The sequence below is a fragment of the Perca fluviatilis genome, chromosome 16 (assembly GCF_010015445.1).
Source record: "Perca fluviatilis chromosome 16, GENO_Pfluv_1.0, whole genome shotgun sequence".
In the NCBI taxonomy this organism is placed as follows: domain Eukaryota; kingdom Metazoa; phylum Chordata; class Actinopteri; order Perciformes; family Percidae; genus Perca; species Perca fluviatilis.
The window spans coordinates 4,723,097-4,733,236 of NC_053127.1; the positions used below are offsets into that span (position 1 = coordinate 4,723,097).

Genomic DNA, 10,140 nt, shown 5'->3' on the forward strand with positions numbered 1-10,140 from the left:
CTGGCCTAGCTTAGCACAGATTCTGGAGGAAACCAGCTCCAACTGGCCTAGCTTAGCACAGGTCCTGGAGGAAACCAGCTCCAACTGGCCTAGCTTAGCACAGATCCTGGAGGAAACCAGCTCCAACTGGCCTAGCTTAGCACAGGTCCTGGAGGAAACCAGCTCCAACTAGCCTAGCTTAGCACAGATCCTGGAGGAAACCAGCTCCAACTGTCCTAGCTTAGCACAGATCCTGGAGGTAACCGGCTCCATCTAGCCTAGCTTAGCACAGATCCTGGAGGTAACCGGCTCCATCTAGCCTAGCTTAGCACAGATCCTGGAGGTAACCGGCTCCATCTAGCCTAGCTTAGCACAGATCCTGGAGCGAACCGGCTCCAACTAGCCTAGCTTAGCACAGATCAACCAAAAGTGATTGTGATTGTTTGTTTTCTCATATCCCAGAAGGCTTCGGGGGTCTAGCCAGACCTTACTTCACAGCGCATACATGAATGGATAAGTATCTCTTAAAAATGTCCCCCTTTTAAATAAAAAATAATAATTAAATAAATAAAAATGTAACACTTTACTTGAAGGTATCTACATAAGAGTGACATGAACAGTGTCCTGACACATGAACGCTGACTCTAAAGGCGCTGACACACAGGGCTGATAATCGGCCGTCTGACAGTCTGGCGAGGTCGGTGACTCGAGTCTGTTCGGTGTGTCCCGTGCCGTCGGCGTTCATTTTGGCCGATTTGACGTGTATGCAGTCAGACTCAAATGACCCATCTGATTGGTGGAGAGCTAACCAGGAAATGGTGAGCGGGAAAGTCTTTTAAACTGACCTTTGTTGATCTGAAATGAAGACAGATTCAGCAACTGCACGCACACACAGCACACACACACACACACACACACACACACACACACACACACACACACACACAGACACACACACACACACACACACACACACACACACACACAGAAAACACACACACACACACACACACACACACACACACACACACACACAGACACAGAACACACAGAGAAAACACACACACACACACACACACACACACACACACACACAGACACACACACACACACACACACAAGAGACACACAGAGACACACACACACACACACACACACACACACACACACACACACACTCAGTAGACACACACAGAGACACACAGAGACACACACTCAGTACACACACACAGAGACACACACACACTCAGTAGACACACACAGAGACACACAGAGACACACACACAGACACACACACACACAGAGAACACACACAGAGACACACAAACACACAAACACACAGAGACACACACAGAGACACATACACACACAAAGAGACACACACACACACACAGAGACACATACACACAATACACACAGACACAAAGAGACACACACACACACACAGACACACACACACACACACAAAACACACACACAGACACACACAAAGAGAGACACACACACACACACAGACACAAGACACACACACAAACACACACACACCAAACACACACACACACACACCACACACACAAAGAGACACACACACACAAACACACAAGACACACACAAAGACACATAAAGAGACACAGACACACACACACACACACACACACACAGACACACATACATACACACACACACACACACACACACACACACACACAGAACACACACAGACACACAAAACACACACACACACAGACCACACAAGACACACAAAGAGACACAGACACACACAACAAAAACACAACACACACACACACAGAGACACACAAAGAGACACAGACAGACACACATACAGAGACACACACACACACACACAGAGACACACAAGACACACACACACACACACACAGAGACACACAAGACACACACACACACACACAGAGACACACAAAGAGACACAGACACACACAGAGACACAGACACACACACATGCTATGTAATGACAGAAATTATGTCATAAACCTTTACGACTTGTTTATAATGTTCGTGACACGTTCGTGACAGTGTCATGTCACTCTTACGTAGATACCTTCAAGTAAAGTGTAACCAAAATATCTAATATTTCATGGTAAATTGCTTTAAAGCGAAGTTTACAAAGTGCTTTACAAAAAACTGAATATAATCATTACAGAGGGAAATGACATGACACAAATACTAACAGTAGACCGGTTAAAGATTAGAAAAAGCGAAGTGTGTACAGACCAGTATTTATATATTATTATTATTATTATTATTATAATAATAAGGTGTGAGTTAAAGTCTTACCTGTGTATCTGTGTGATGAGAGAGAGAGAGAGAGAGCTCTGAGTCGCACGTCCAGTCACTGCTGATATCAGCACTGCATCAGTTCAGAGATACCTGCAGACAACTTACATAGCTGAGAGAACAAACCGGACCAACCAGTCCGCCCTGCGCTGCTTCATCACTTCGTTACAGAAACCAGCAGTGAATCAAAACGAGGGTTGGGCCACGATGACATTAGCAAACACACATCATTTACACATTGTTGTCCTAAACACACAAAAGGTCTGGGTGTAAGATTCCTGTTGCTGTATTCAAACAAGACACCACCAGGTTTCCACAACCATTTTGAATGGAATGTAATACCAGCTACATGGGACATAGTGGCAAAAGTTTGTAGGATATAAAAAGGGATACCAGCAGGGCTGGCCCTAGACTTTTGGGGAGCCCTGAGCAGGATCTGGTTTGGGGGGACTCTCCACATTGTAACATGTTGCCACTTGGACTTGGCACTAAACCAACTTGTGTATTGTAAATATTAGTTTAAGCACTCATCATGTATAAATAAGCATTTAAAGACTAATGTGAGACCTATTAGCAGCAACACTATCTTTAAATAGACCGGCTCTGTTATGAGCTCTATTGTGGGACATTTCGAGCGCTCCTGGGGGGCCCCTCTGGTAGCCACGGGGCCCCTCTGGTAGCCACGGGGCCCCTAAGCAGACGCTTAGTTGGCTTATGGGTCAGCTCTGGATACCAGTAAAGATTTAAGGCTATACAAATGAGTGTTTATCAGGAACTTGAACTTAAAACATTTTCAGACTGATGTCATAGTCACAGACACCAGTTCGTATGCTATTTTGGCGAGTTATCAAGACGCATAGTCGCTTTTTAGCGTGTTTATCAACGCCGTTCGGCCTCCATTGACCTACATTACGTGTGAATTATCGCCGTAGCGAGTAGTACGAAAAGACAGAAGTGCGCAGAGGGAGGTTGGTTGGTGTGGAGGAGGAGTAAAACACAGGACTTACAGAAGGAAGTTTCCTAGGAATAACCGCCCATCCCTGCCCAAGACAAACAGGCACATGCCTCTTTCAACAGCAAGCGAGAGAGACTCTTCTGATGATCCGAGTGATGTCGGAGGTGGTGGTCTACTACACTCCAACCCTATGTCTTTTCTGGATCGAGGCTACAAACGCCAAAGTCGAGGCGGGGCTCAAGGGGGAAGAAGAGAAACCAGAGGAGACCCTAATCAACATCTCGGACTCGGCCCTTACGGATACTGAGAAAGCAGTGCTTCAGAAAGGACTTTCGTTTGCATCGTCTAATTACACCAACTCTCTCTCTCTGAAAGTGGACTCGTTTAAATTCTTTAGACAGCTTCACCTTAAACATTTCTCTTCTAGGTTTAGTGTCTTGTCTAACAGTACTACTGTAAGCTGAAATTATGATTCCAGTACTAGCGAAACCCCCAGAGAAGTGACTCCCTTTAAAAAAGAAATTAGGTTTTTGCCCTCTTCTAATTTAAATGCCACCATTGTCACACTTTTAGTCAGTTAGTTGAGCAAGACATGGCCAAAATAAGTGCCCTTTGTCCCTCTAAAAATAAAAAACATGACAAAAAGCAAACTGGATGCACTACGCTCTTTGGAATCTAGACAGGACATTATTATTCGCCCTGCCGACAAGGGGGGGCGCTGTCGTTGTTATGGGTTTAACCAATTATGATTGTGGTATATCGAAATTGCTAAATGATGAAAAACACTATCAGCCTCTTCTATGTAACCCTACCTCGAGCACAAAAAAATATGATCGATGAATTTAGTGATATATCTCACAAAAAAGGCTGGATAATTGATAAAGAAAAGGCTTTTCTGTTGAGCGACTACCCCCGATGTCCAGTATTCTATGGTCTACCCAAAATTCACAAACGACTTGATGATCCTCCTCCGCGCCCTATTGTATCTCACAATTTGTTGATTGTTTTCTAAGAAAATATGTTCACAGCTTACCATCATATCTGGGGGATACAACTGATGTTTTGAATTTGATTAATGACTGGAACTGTGAAAACAATGATGTCCTCGGATGTGCAAAGTCTTTATACATGCATACCCCATCACATAGGCCTGCAAGCCATGTCGCGCTACCTTGCTAAACGTCCCACTGACGCTCTGCCTCCATCAGAATTTCTTGTTAATCTTGTTGAGATCATTCTATCGAATAATTTCTTTAAATATTCTGGCAAATTTTATTTACAACTACAAGGGACTGCTATGGGGAGTGCTTTTGCACCCTCTTATGCTTGTTTGGTGATGGGTTTATGGGAAGAAAAATATATACACAATATCATAAATAACCCCTTTCAATTCAAAATATCACTGTGGCGCAGATACATAGACGATGTTCTTTTAATATGGAAGGGTACCCCTAGTGAGCTAAATCAATTTTTGACTTATGTAAATTCTTCCACTGACTATTTGTCCTTTACTGTGGAATGTGATAACCAGTCCATTGATTTTTTTTAGATCTCACCATCTTTAAGGACGTAAATAATATTCCAAAATCTACCATCTATCGTAAACCCCTAAGTAGGAACACCCTGTTACGAGCCGACAGCAATCACTCGCCTTATCTGGTCCGTAATATACCAGTGGGTCAGTTTTTGCGAGTCAGAAGAAATTGTAGTACCTTAGCTGATTTCATGTCCAAAGCAGCTCATTTAGCGCACCGTTATGATAAATCTGACATTACAAAAGCATGGGACAGGGCTCACAGTACAGATCGCGCCTCACTCTTTAAGATAAAAAACCAAAGTTACAAACAACGCCCAGTGTATTTTTTTTGACCGGCTACACTCCAGAAGCAGGAAGAATAAAAAAAACGTTATTCGCGAGCACTGGTAAGTCCTTAAAGGTATTGTGATTTGTGATTGATTTTCTTTTTCCGGGTGGATCATCAAGACTATTGGTCCTCCTAGTTGTCAATCATTCTGGCGCTGTGTTTACGTAAGGCCGTCGTACGTGCTCGTCCCTAGGGTAGTTTTCGCTTTCTGCGCATGAATACTTTCAGGTGTATATGTGTGGTGAGCTACGAGTGTCTACGAAAGGTATGACAAGAAGAGAAAGGCCTCTGAAGAAAGAAACAAGACCGGAGTGTTTTTTGGGAGAATGTTTCCGCACGCGCCAGCGGGCGCTGAAAGCCCAGGTTGGGCTCTCCACTGATGCCTCAGTCGCCAAGTTTCTACTCGACAGGTAAAGTTTGGCTATTTGGAGAAATCCTTTTAAAATCACTGCTAGTGAAAGTTGATGTACGCTATGATTAGCGATGCTAGCCCTGGCACAAGTCACGCACCGCGCAGACACGGTAAACATCTCCATTTGTGAAAAAGTTAAAATCTTCTTTCTGAAAGTAACTCGTATGAGCCATGCCGACAGCAACTTGTAAACAGAGCACTCTCGTGCACACGTTTAATAGGCGTTCCCTCTCGGGAGCAGGTAGAAAGTGGAGAGGGCGGATCTTTTCTAAAATTCGGGAAAATCCTCCACTATACCTTTAAGAGTGGCCCGACACGCAAAGATATATGCGCCAACCCGCCCAGGTTCATATTTAGGCGTAATATTCGTGACCGATTGGTCCACTCAGACATGTCTAACCCATCTCCGACTACTTGGCTTTCCAACCCACCCCTGGGTTTCTAGAAATGTGGAAATTGCGCAAAATGCTCGAATTCGACCAATGCAAAGGAATTTACACATCCCCGCACTGGCAAGAAATATTCTATCTCTTCATTTATTAATTGCAACAGTACACATGTAGTGTCCCTTCTGAAATGTCCTTGTGGACTGGCGTATATAGGTCAAACAAAACGTCAGCTCAAACTAAGGGTATCTGAACATAAGATAGCTATTCGCACCCAGAACGTAACCGTTATGCCATGGCGAGGCATTATAAGCAGGCCAATCAGGGCTCCCCTGCATCACTGAGGTTCTGGGGAATTGAGAAAATCACCCCCCCATCCAGGGGTGGCGATGTCATTAATAAACTCCTATGCAGGGAAGCATTTTGGATACATACACTCGGCACTTTAGAACCTCTAGGTTTAAATGAAGAATTTAATCTGACTTGCTTTCTCTAATGTCAAAGTATGTTACAGTATAGTATCTAAGATAGATATACTTTTAGTCCCCATTGCATTGTGAACATGTTTACATTTTTACATCTTTGTTTGTATTGACTTTTGACTTGGTTGTGGGCATTTGCCCTTTAATGAGTGTAACGCCTTGGTTGAGATGGGTGTAGCTTCAGATTGTCACCGCCCCTTCTGTGCACAATCACACCTGTTGATTCTCATTAAGGGCTTCATTGCCCATTCTCTCCAAGGACTCTGATGAAGATGTAATCTTACATCGAAACGTAAGTCACTGTTATGCACCGTAAGAAATAAAACCATCAAGTAAGAAGACAAATGTGTTGCAGCGGCAATTTTTTTGCTATTTTATAGTGTTGTGTCCTGCCTTGGTTGCACCGGATTGTTGTGGTCTGCAGTAGCGCAGAGAACTCTCCCTTTTGTTTTTCATGTTCAGTTCAATTCAAACAACTTTATTCATCCCCGTAGGGCAATTCTTTTTTTAGCCTACCAGTCGTATCAACAAGACAAGACAACACTTAATCAGGCATACAGACAAGCAGAGAAACACTGTCAATGACATCATATTGCATAAATGGGCATCAAAAACAAGCAAGAAATACACATACACAGGCCACGATACTGACTAAGCAGCAACCAACTCTCAAGATAGTAGCATATTAAATAAATAATAATAATACTAAGTAAATACTAAATAACTAATGATACTGCACTTGGCACTAAACCAACAGTGTATTGTAAATATTAGTTTAAGCACTCATCATGTACAAATAAGCATTTTAAAGACTAATGTGAGACCTATTAGCAGCAACACTATCTTTAAATAGACCGGCTGTGTTATGAGCTCTATTGTGGGACATTTCAAGCGCTCCTGGGGGCCCCTCTGGTAGCCACGGGGCCCCTCTGGTAGCCACGGGGCCCCTCTGGTAGCCACGGGGCCCTTAAGCAGACGCTTAGTTTGCTTATGGGTCGGCTCTGGATACCAGTAAAGATTTAAGGATATACAAATGAGTGTTTATCAGAAACTTGAACTTAAAACAACATTTTCAGACTGATGTCATAAAGTGGCGTATCTCACATGGTCACAGACGCCAGTTCATATGCCATTTTGGCGTGTTATCAAGACGCATTTATCAACACGTTTATCAATGTCGTTTGGCCTTTAATTATTTTTATGCCTTCCCCCAAGTTTTTTTGTGTTACTAAAACCTTTCCCAATGTTCTTTTCCTAAACCCAACCTTTTATTTGTTTTAAATACACACGTGTGTGACGTTCTCGCAACAAGACGCCACGTGGCTGTATACAGCGTAGAAGTACACGCTGAGAGCTCATAATGCGTACAGGTAACACTTGGCTTTAGGAAAGTGCCGTGTATGTTTACGCAAAGTCATGATGTCACGTTGACATTTCAGTGTAGTACTCAACACACATGCTTTGTGATGAAACAAAGGAGGTGTTTCATCTTATGAAAGGACAATACAAATGTTAGACGTTTGTGAATGAAATTTAAGACTTTTAAAAGGCCTTGATTTGTGAGTATTATATTATATATAAGAGATTTATTTTAAAAGATATATTTTGGGGTATTTGGGGTATTTTTGACACGACAGCTGAAGACATGAAAGCGGAGAGAGAGGGGGAATGACATGCAGCAAAGGGACACAGGTCGGAGTTGAACCTGCGGCATTGAGGAGGAAACATCTATATATTAGGCGCGCACTCTACCAACTGAGCTACCCCGGCACCCTAAAATTTAAGAGATTTAAAGAGATTTGGGGCCCTATCTTGCCCCCGGCGCGGCGCAAAGCCCAACACAGTTGTCAGTTTCCCGTCCAGCGCCCACATTGTTTAAATAGCAAACGCACCTGGATCCATTTGTGGCCCCATGGGCTTGCTGGTCTTACAGGGAGGTGTGTTCAGGTGCATTCTGGGCTTGCTGGTCTTACAGGGAGGTGTGTTCAGGTGCATTCTGGGCTTGCTGGTCTTACAGGGAGGTGTGTTCAGGTGCATTCTGGGCGTGCTGGGCTTACAGGGAGGTGTGTTCAGGTGCATTCTGGGCGTACTGGTCTCACAGGGAGGTGTGTTCAGGTGCATTCTGGGCTTGCTGGTCTTACAGGGAGGTGTGTTCAGGTGCATTCTGGGCGTGCTGGTCTTACAGGGAGGTGTGTTCAGGTGCATTCTGGGAGTATTGCTATCTTGAGGCAGCAGGAAGTGATCGCTCCATTGACCAACAAAAACCTGGTCTAAAGTCAATAACGCAGCATTTCATTGTTATTTTAACAGAGCAAGTAAAGCAGTAAAATGCTGCTAGGCTCGTGCACAGCGCACGCACACTATGATTGTTACAGTAGCGCACACACACACACACACACACACACACACACACAGAAGATTACTAATAAAAATATTACGGTGCAAATCCTCCATCATAATAGCAATGCTCCAAGGTCCAAACGCGCCTGGCTAAAACACTCCTCTGATTAAGTACAACCCTTTAGGATCAGGCAACCATTTTTTTACCACCGTCAAACTAGCAAAAGTGGATTTGGACACGCCCTAAACACACCTGCGCCAGGCGCTTCGTGCCGTGCGCTCAGATCATTAAAATAAGGCCCAAAGACTTTTAAGACCCTGCGGGTACCAAGGTTATTATAGTTTTTATTTTTATTTCATTTTGACTTTGTTTTCAAATTCAGTTTAGTTTTAATTAGTTTTAAAAGCGGTTTGCTAGTTTAGTTTAGTTTTTAGTTTTGGAAAATGCTTAGTTTTAGTCTTTTTTTGTAATATGGGTTATTTGTAGCATTGTGTAATAATATTAGTATTCAACAATAACACCGGTACATAAAATGTACATATGATGATGAGCACAAATATGTAAACAGTCTACACAAGACGCAGCAGTACGTGTTAAATGTTTTAGTAACTGTCCCAGGACAAAACCGAAATAGCCAACAGACTGAAGAAGACAGATATCAACAGGTGTTTTGAACTTTGGTTCGAGTAAAGTTGCAAACTTTTTGAAGTCAATCGACTCACACAGTTGTGTAAATAACCCAGTATCAACACACATATTAACCCACACTTCCTCACACTTTTAGTGTTCATAAGTATTTACTAACTAGCAGCTATCGGGTCACCTGTGAAAGCCCTCCTGTAGTGTTCTCTGTCCTGCTGTTGTCTTCGTCATTCTGCCTGGCCCTGGCCCCATACATCCATGCCCTGGCCCCATACATCCACGCCCTGTACCCATACATCCATGCCCTGTACCCATACATCCATGCCCTGGTCCCATACATCCATGCCCTGGTCCCATACATCCACGCCCTGTACCCATACATCCATGCCCTGTACCCATACATCCACGCCCTGTACCCATACATCCATGCCCTGGTCCCATACATCCATGCCCTGGTCCCATACATCCACGCCCTGGTCCCATACATCCACGCCCTGGCCCCATACATCCACGCCCTGTACCCATACATCCATGCCCTGGTCCCATACATCCATGCCCTGGTCCCATACATCCATGCCCTGGTCCCATACATCCACGCCCTGTACCCATACATCCACGCCCTGTACCCATACATCCACGCCCTGTACCCATACATCCACGCCCTGGCCCCATACATCCACGCCCTGGTCCCATACATCCATACCCTGGCCCCATACATCCACGCCCTGGTCCCATACATCCACGCCCTGGCCCCATACATCC

The 10,140-nt window shown here is 44.1% G+C and overlaps 2 protein-coding genes across 4 annotated transcripts in view; both read right to left on the reverse strand.

The window, feature by feature from the left end:
* Window positions 1-10,140, reverse strand: part of LOC120544555 (E3 ubiquitin-protein ligase Siah2-like) — a gene marked incomplete at its 3' end in the record, with an annotated part of 540,100 nt that overhangs the window by 441,324 nt on the left and 88,636 nt on the right.
* Window positions 1-10,140, reverse strand: part of LOC120544564 (cornifelin homolog A-like) — a 33,376-nt gene that overhangs the window by 6,077 nt on the left and 17,159 nt on the right. Inside the window, exon 2 of one of the 3 annotated variants that reach the window (XM_039778430.1) lies at window positions 2,296-2,388. The gene's annotated coding sequence lies outside the window, so the exon portion shown is untranslated. Of the gene's footprint in view, window positions 1-566; window positions 705-824; window positions 859-2,295; window positions 2,389-10,140 lie in introns of those variants that run through there. The other 2 variants (XM_039778431.1, XM_039778432.1) reach the window with 2 other exon arrangements.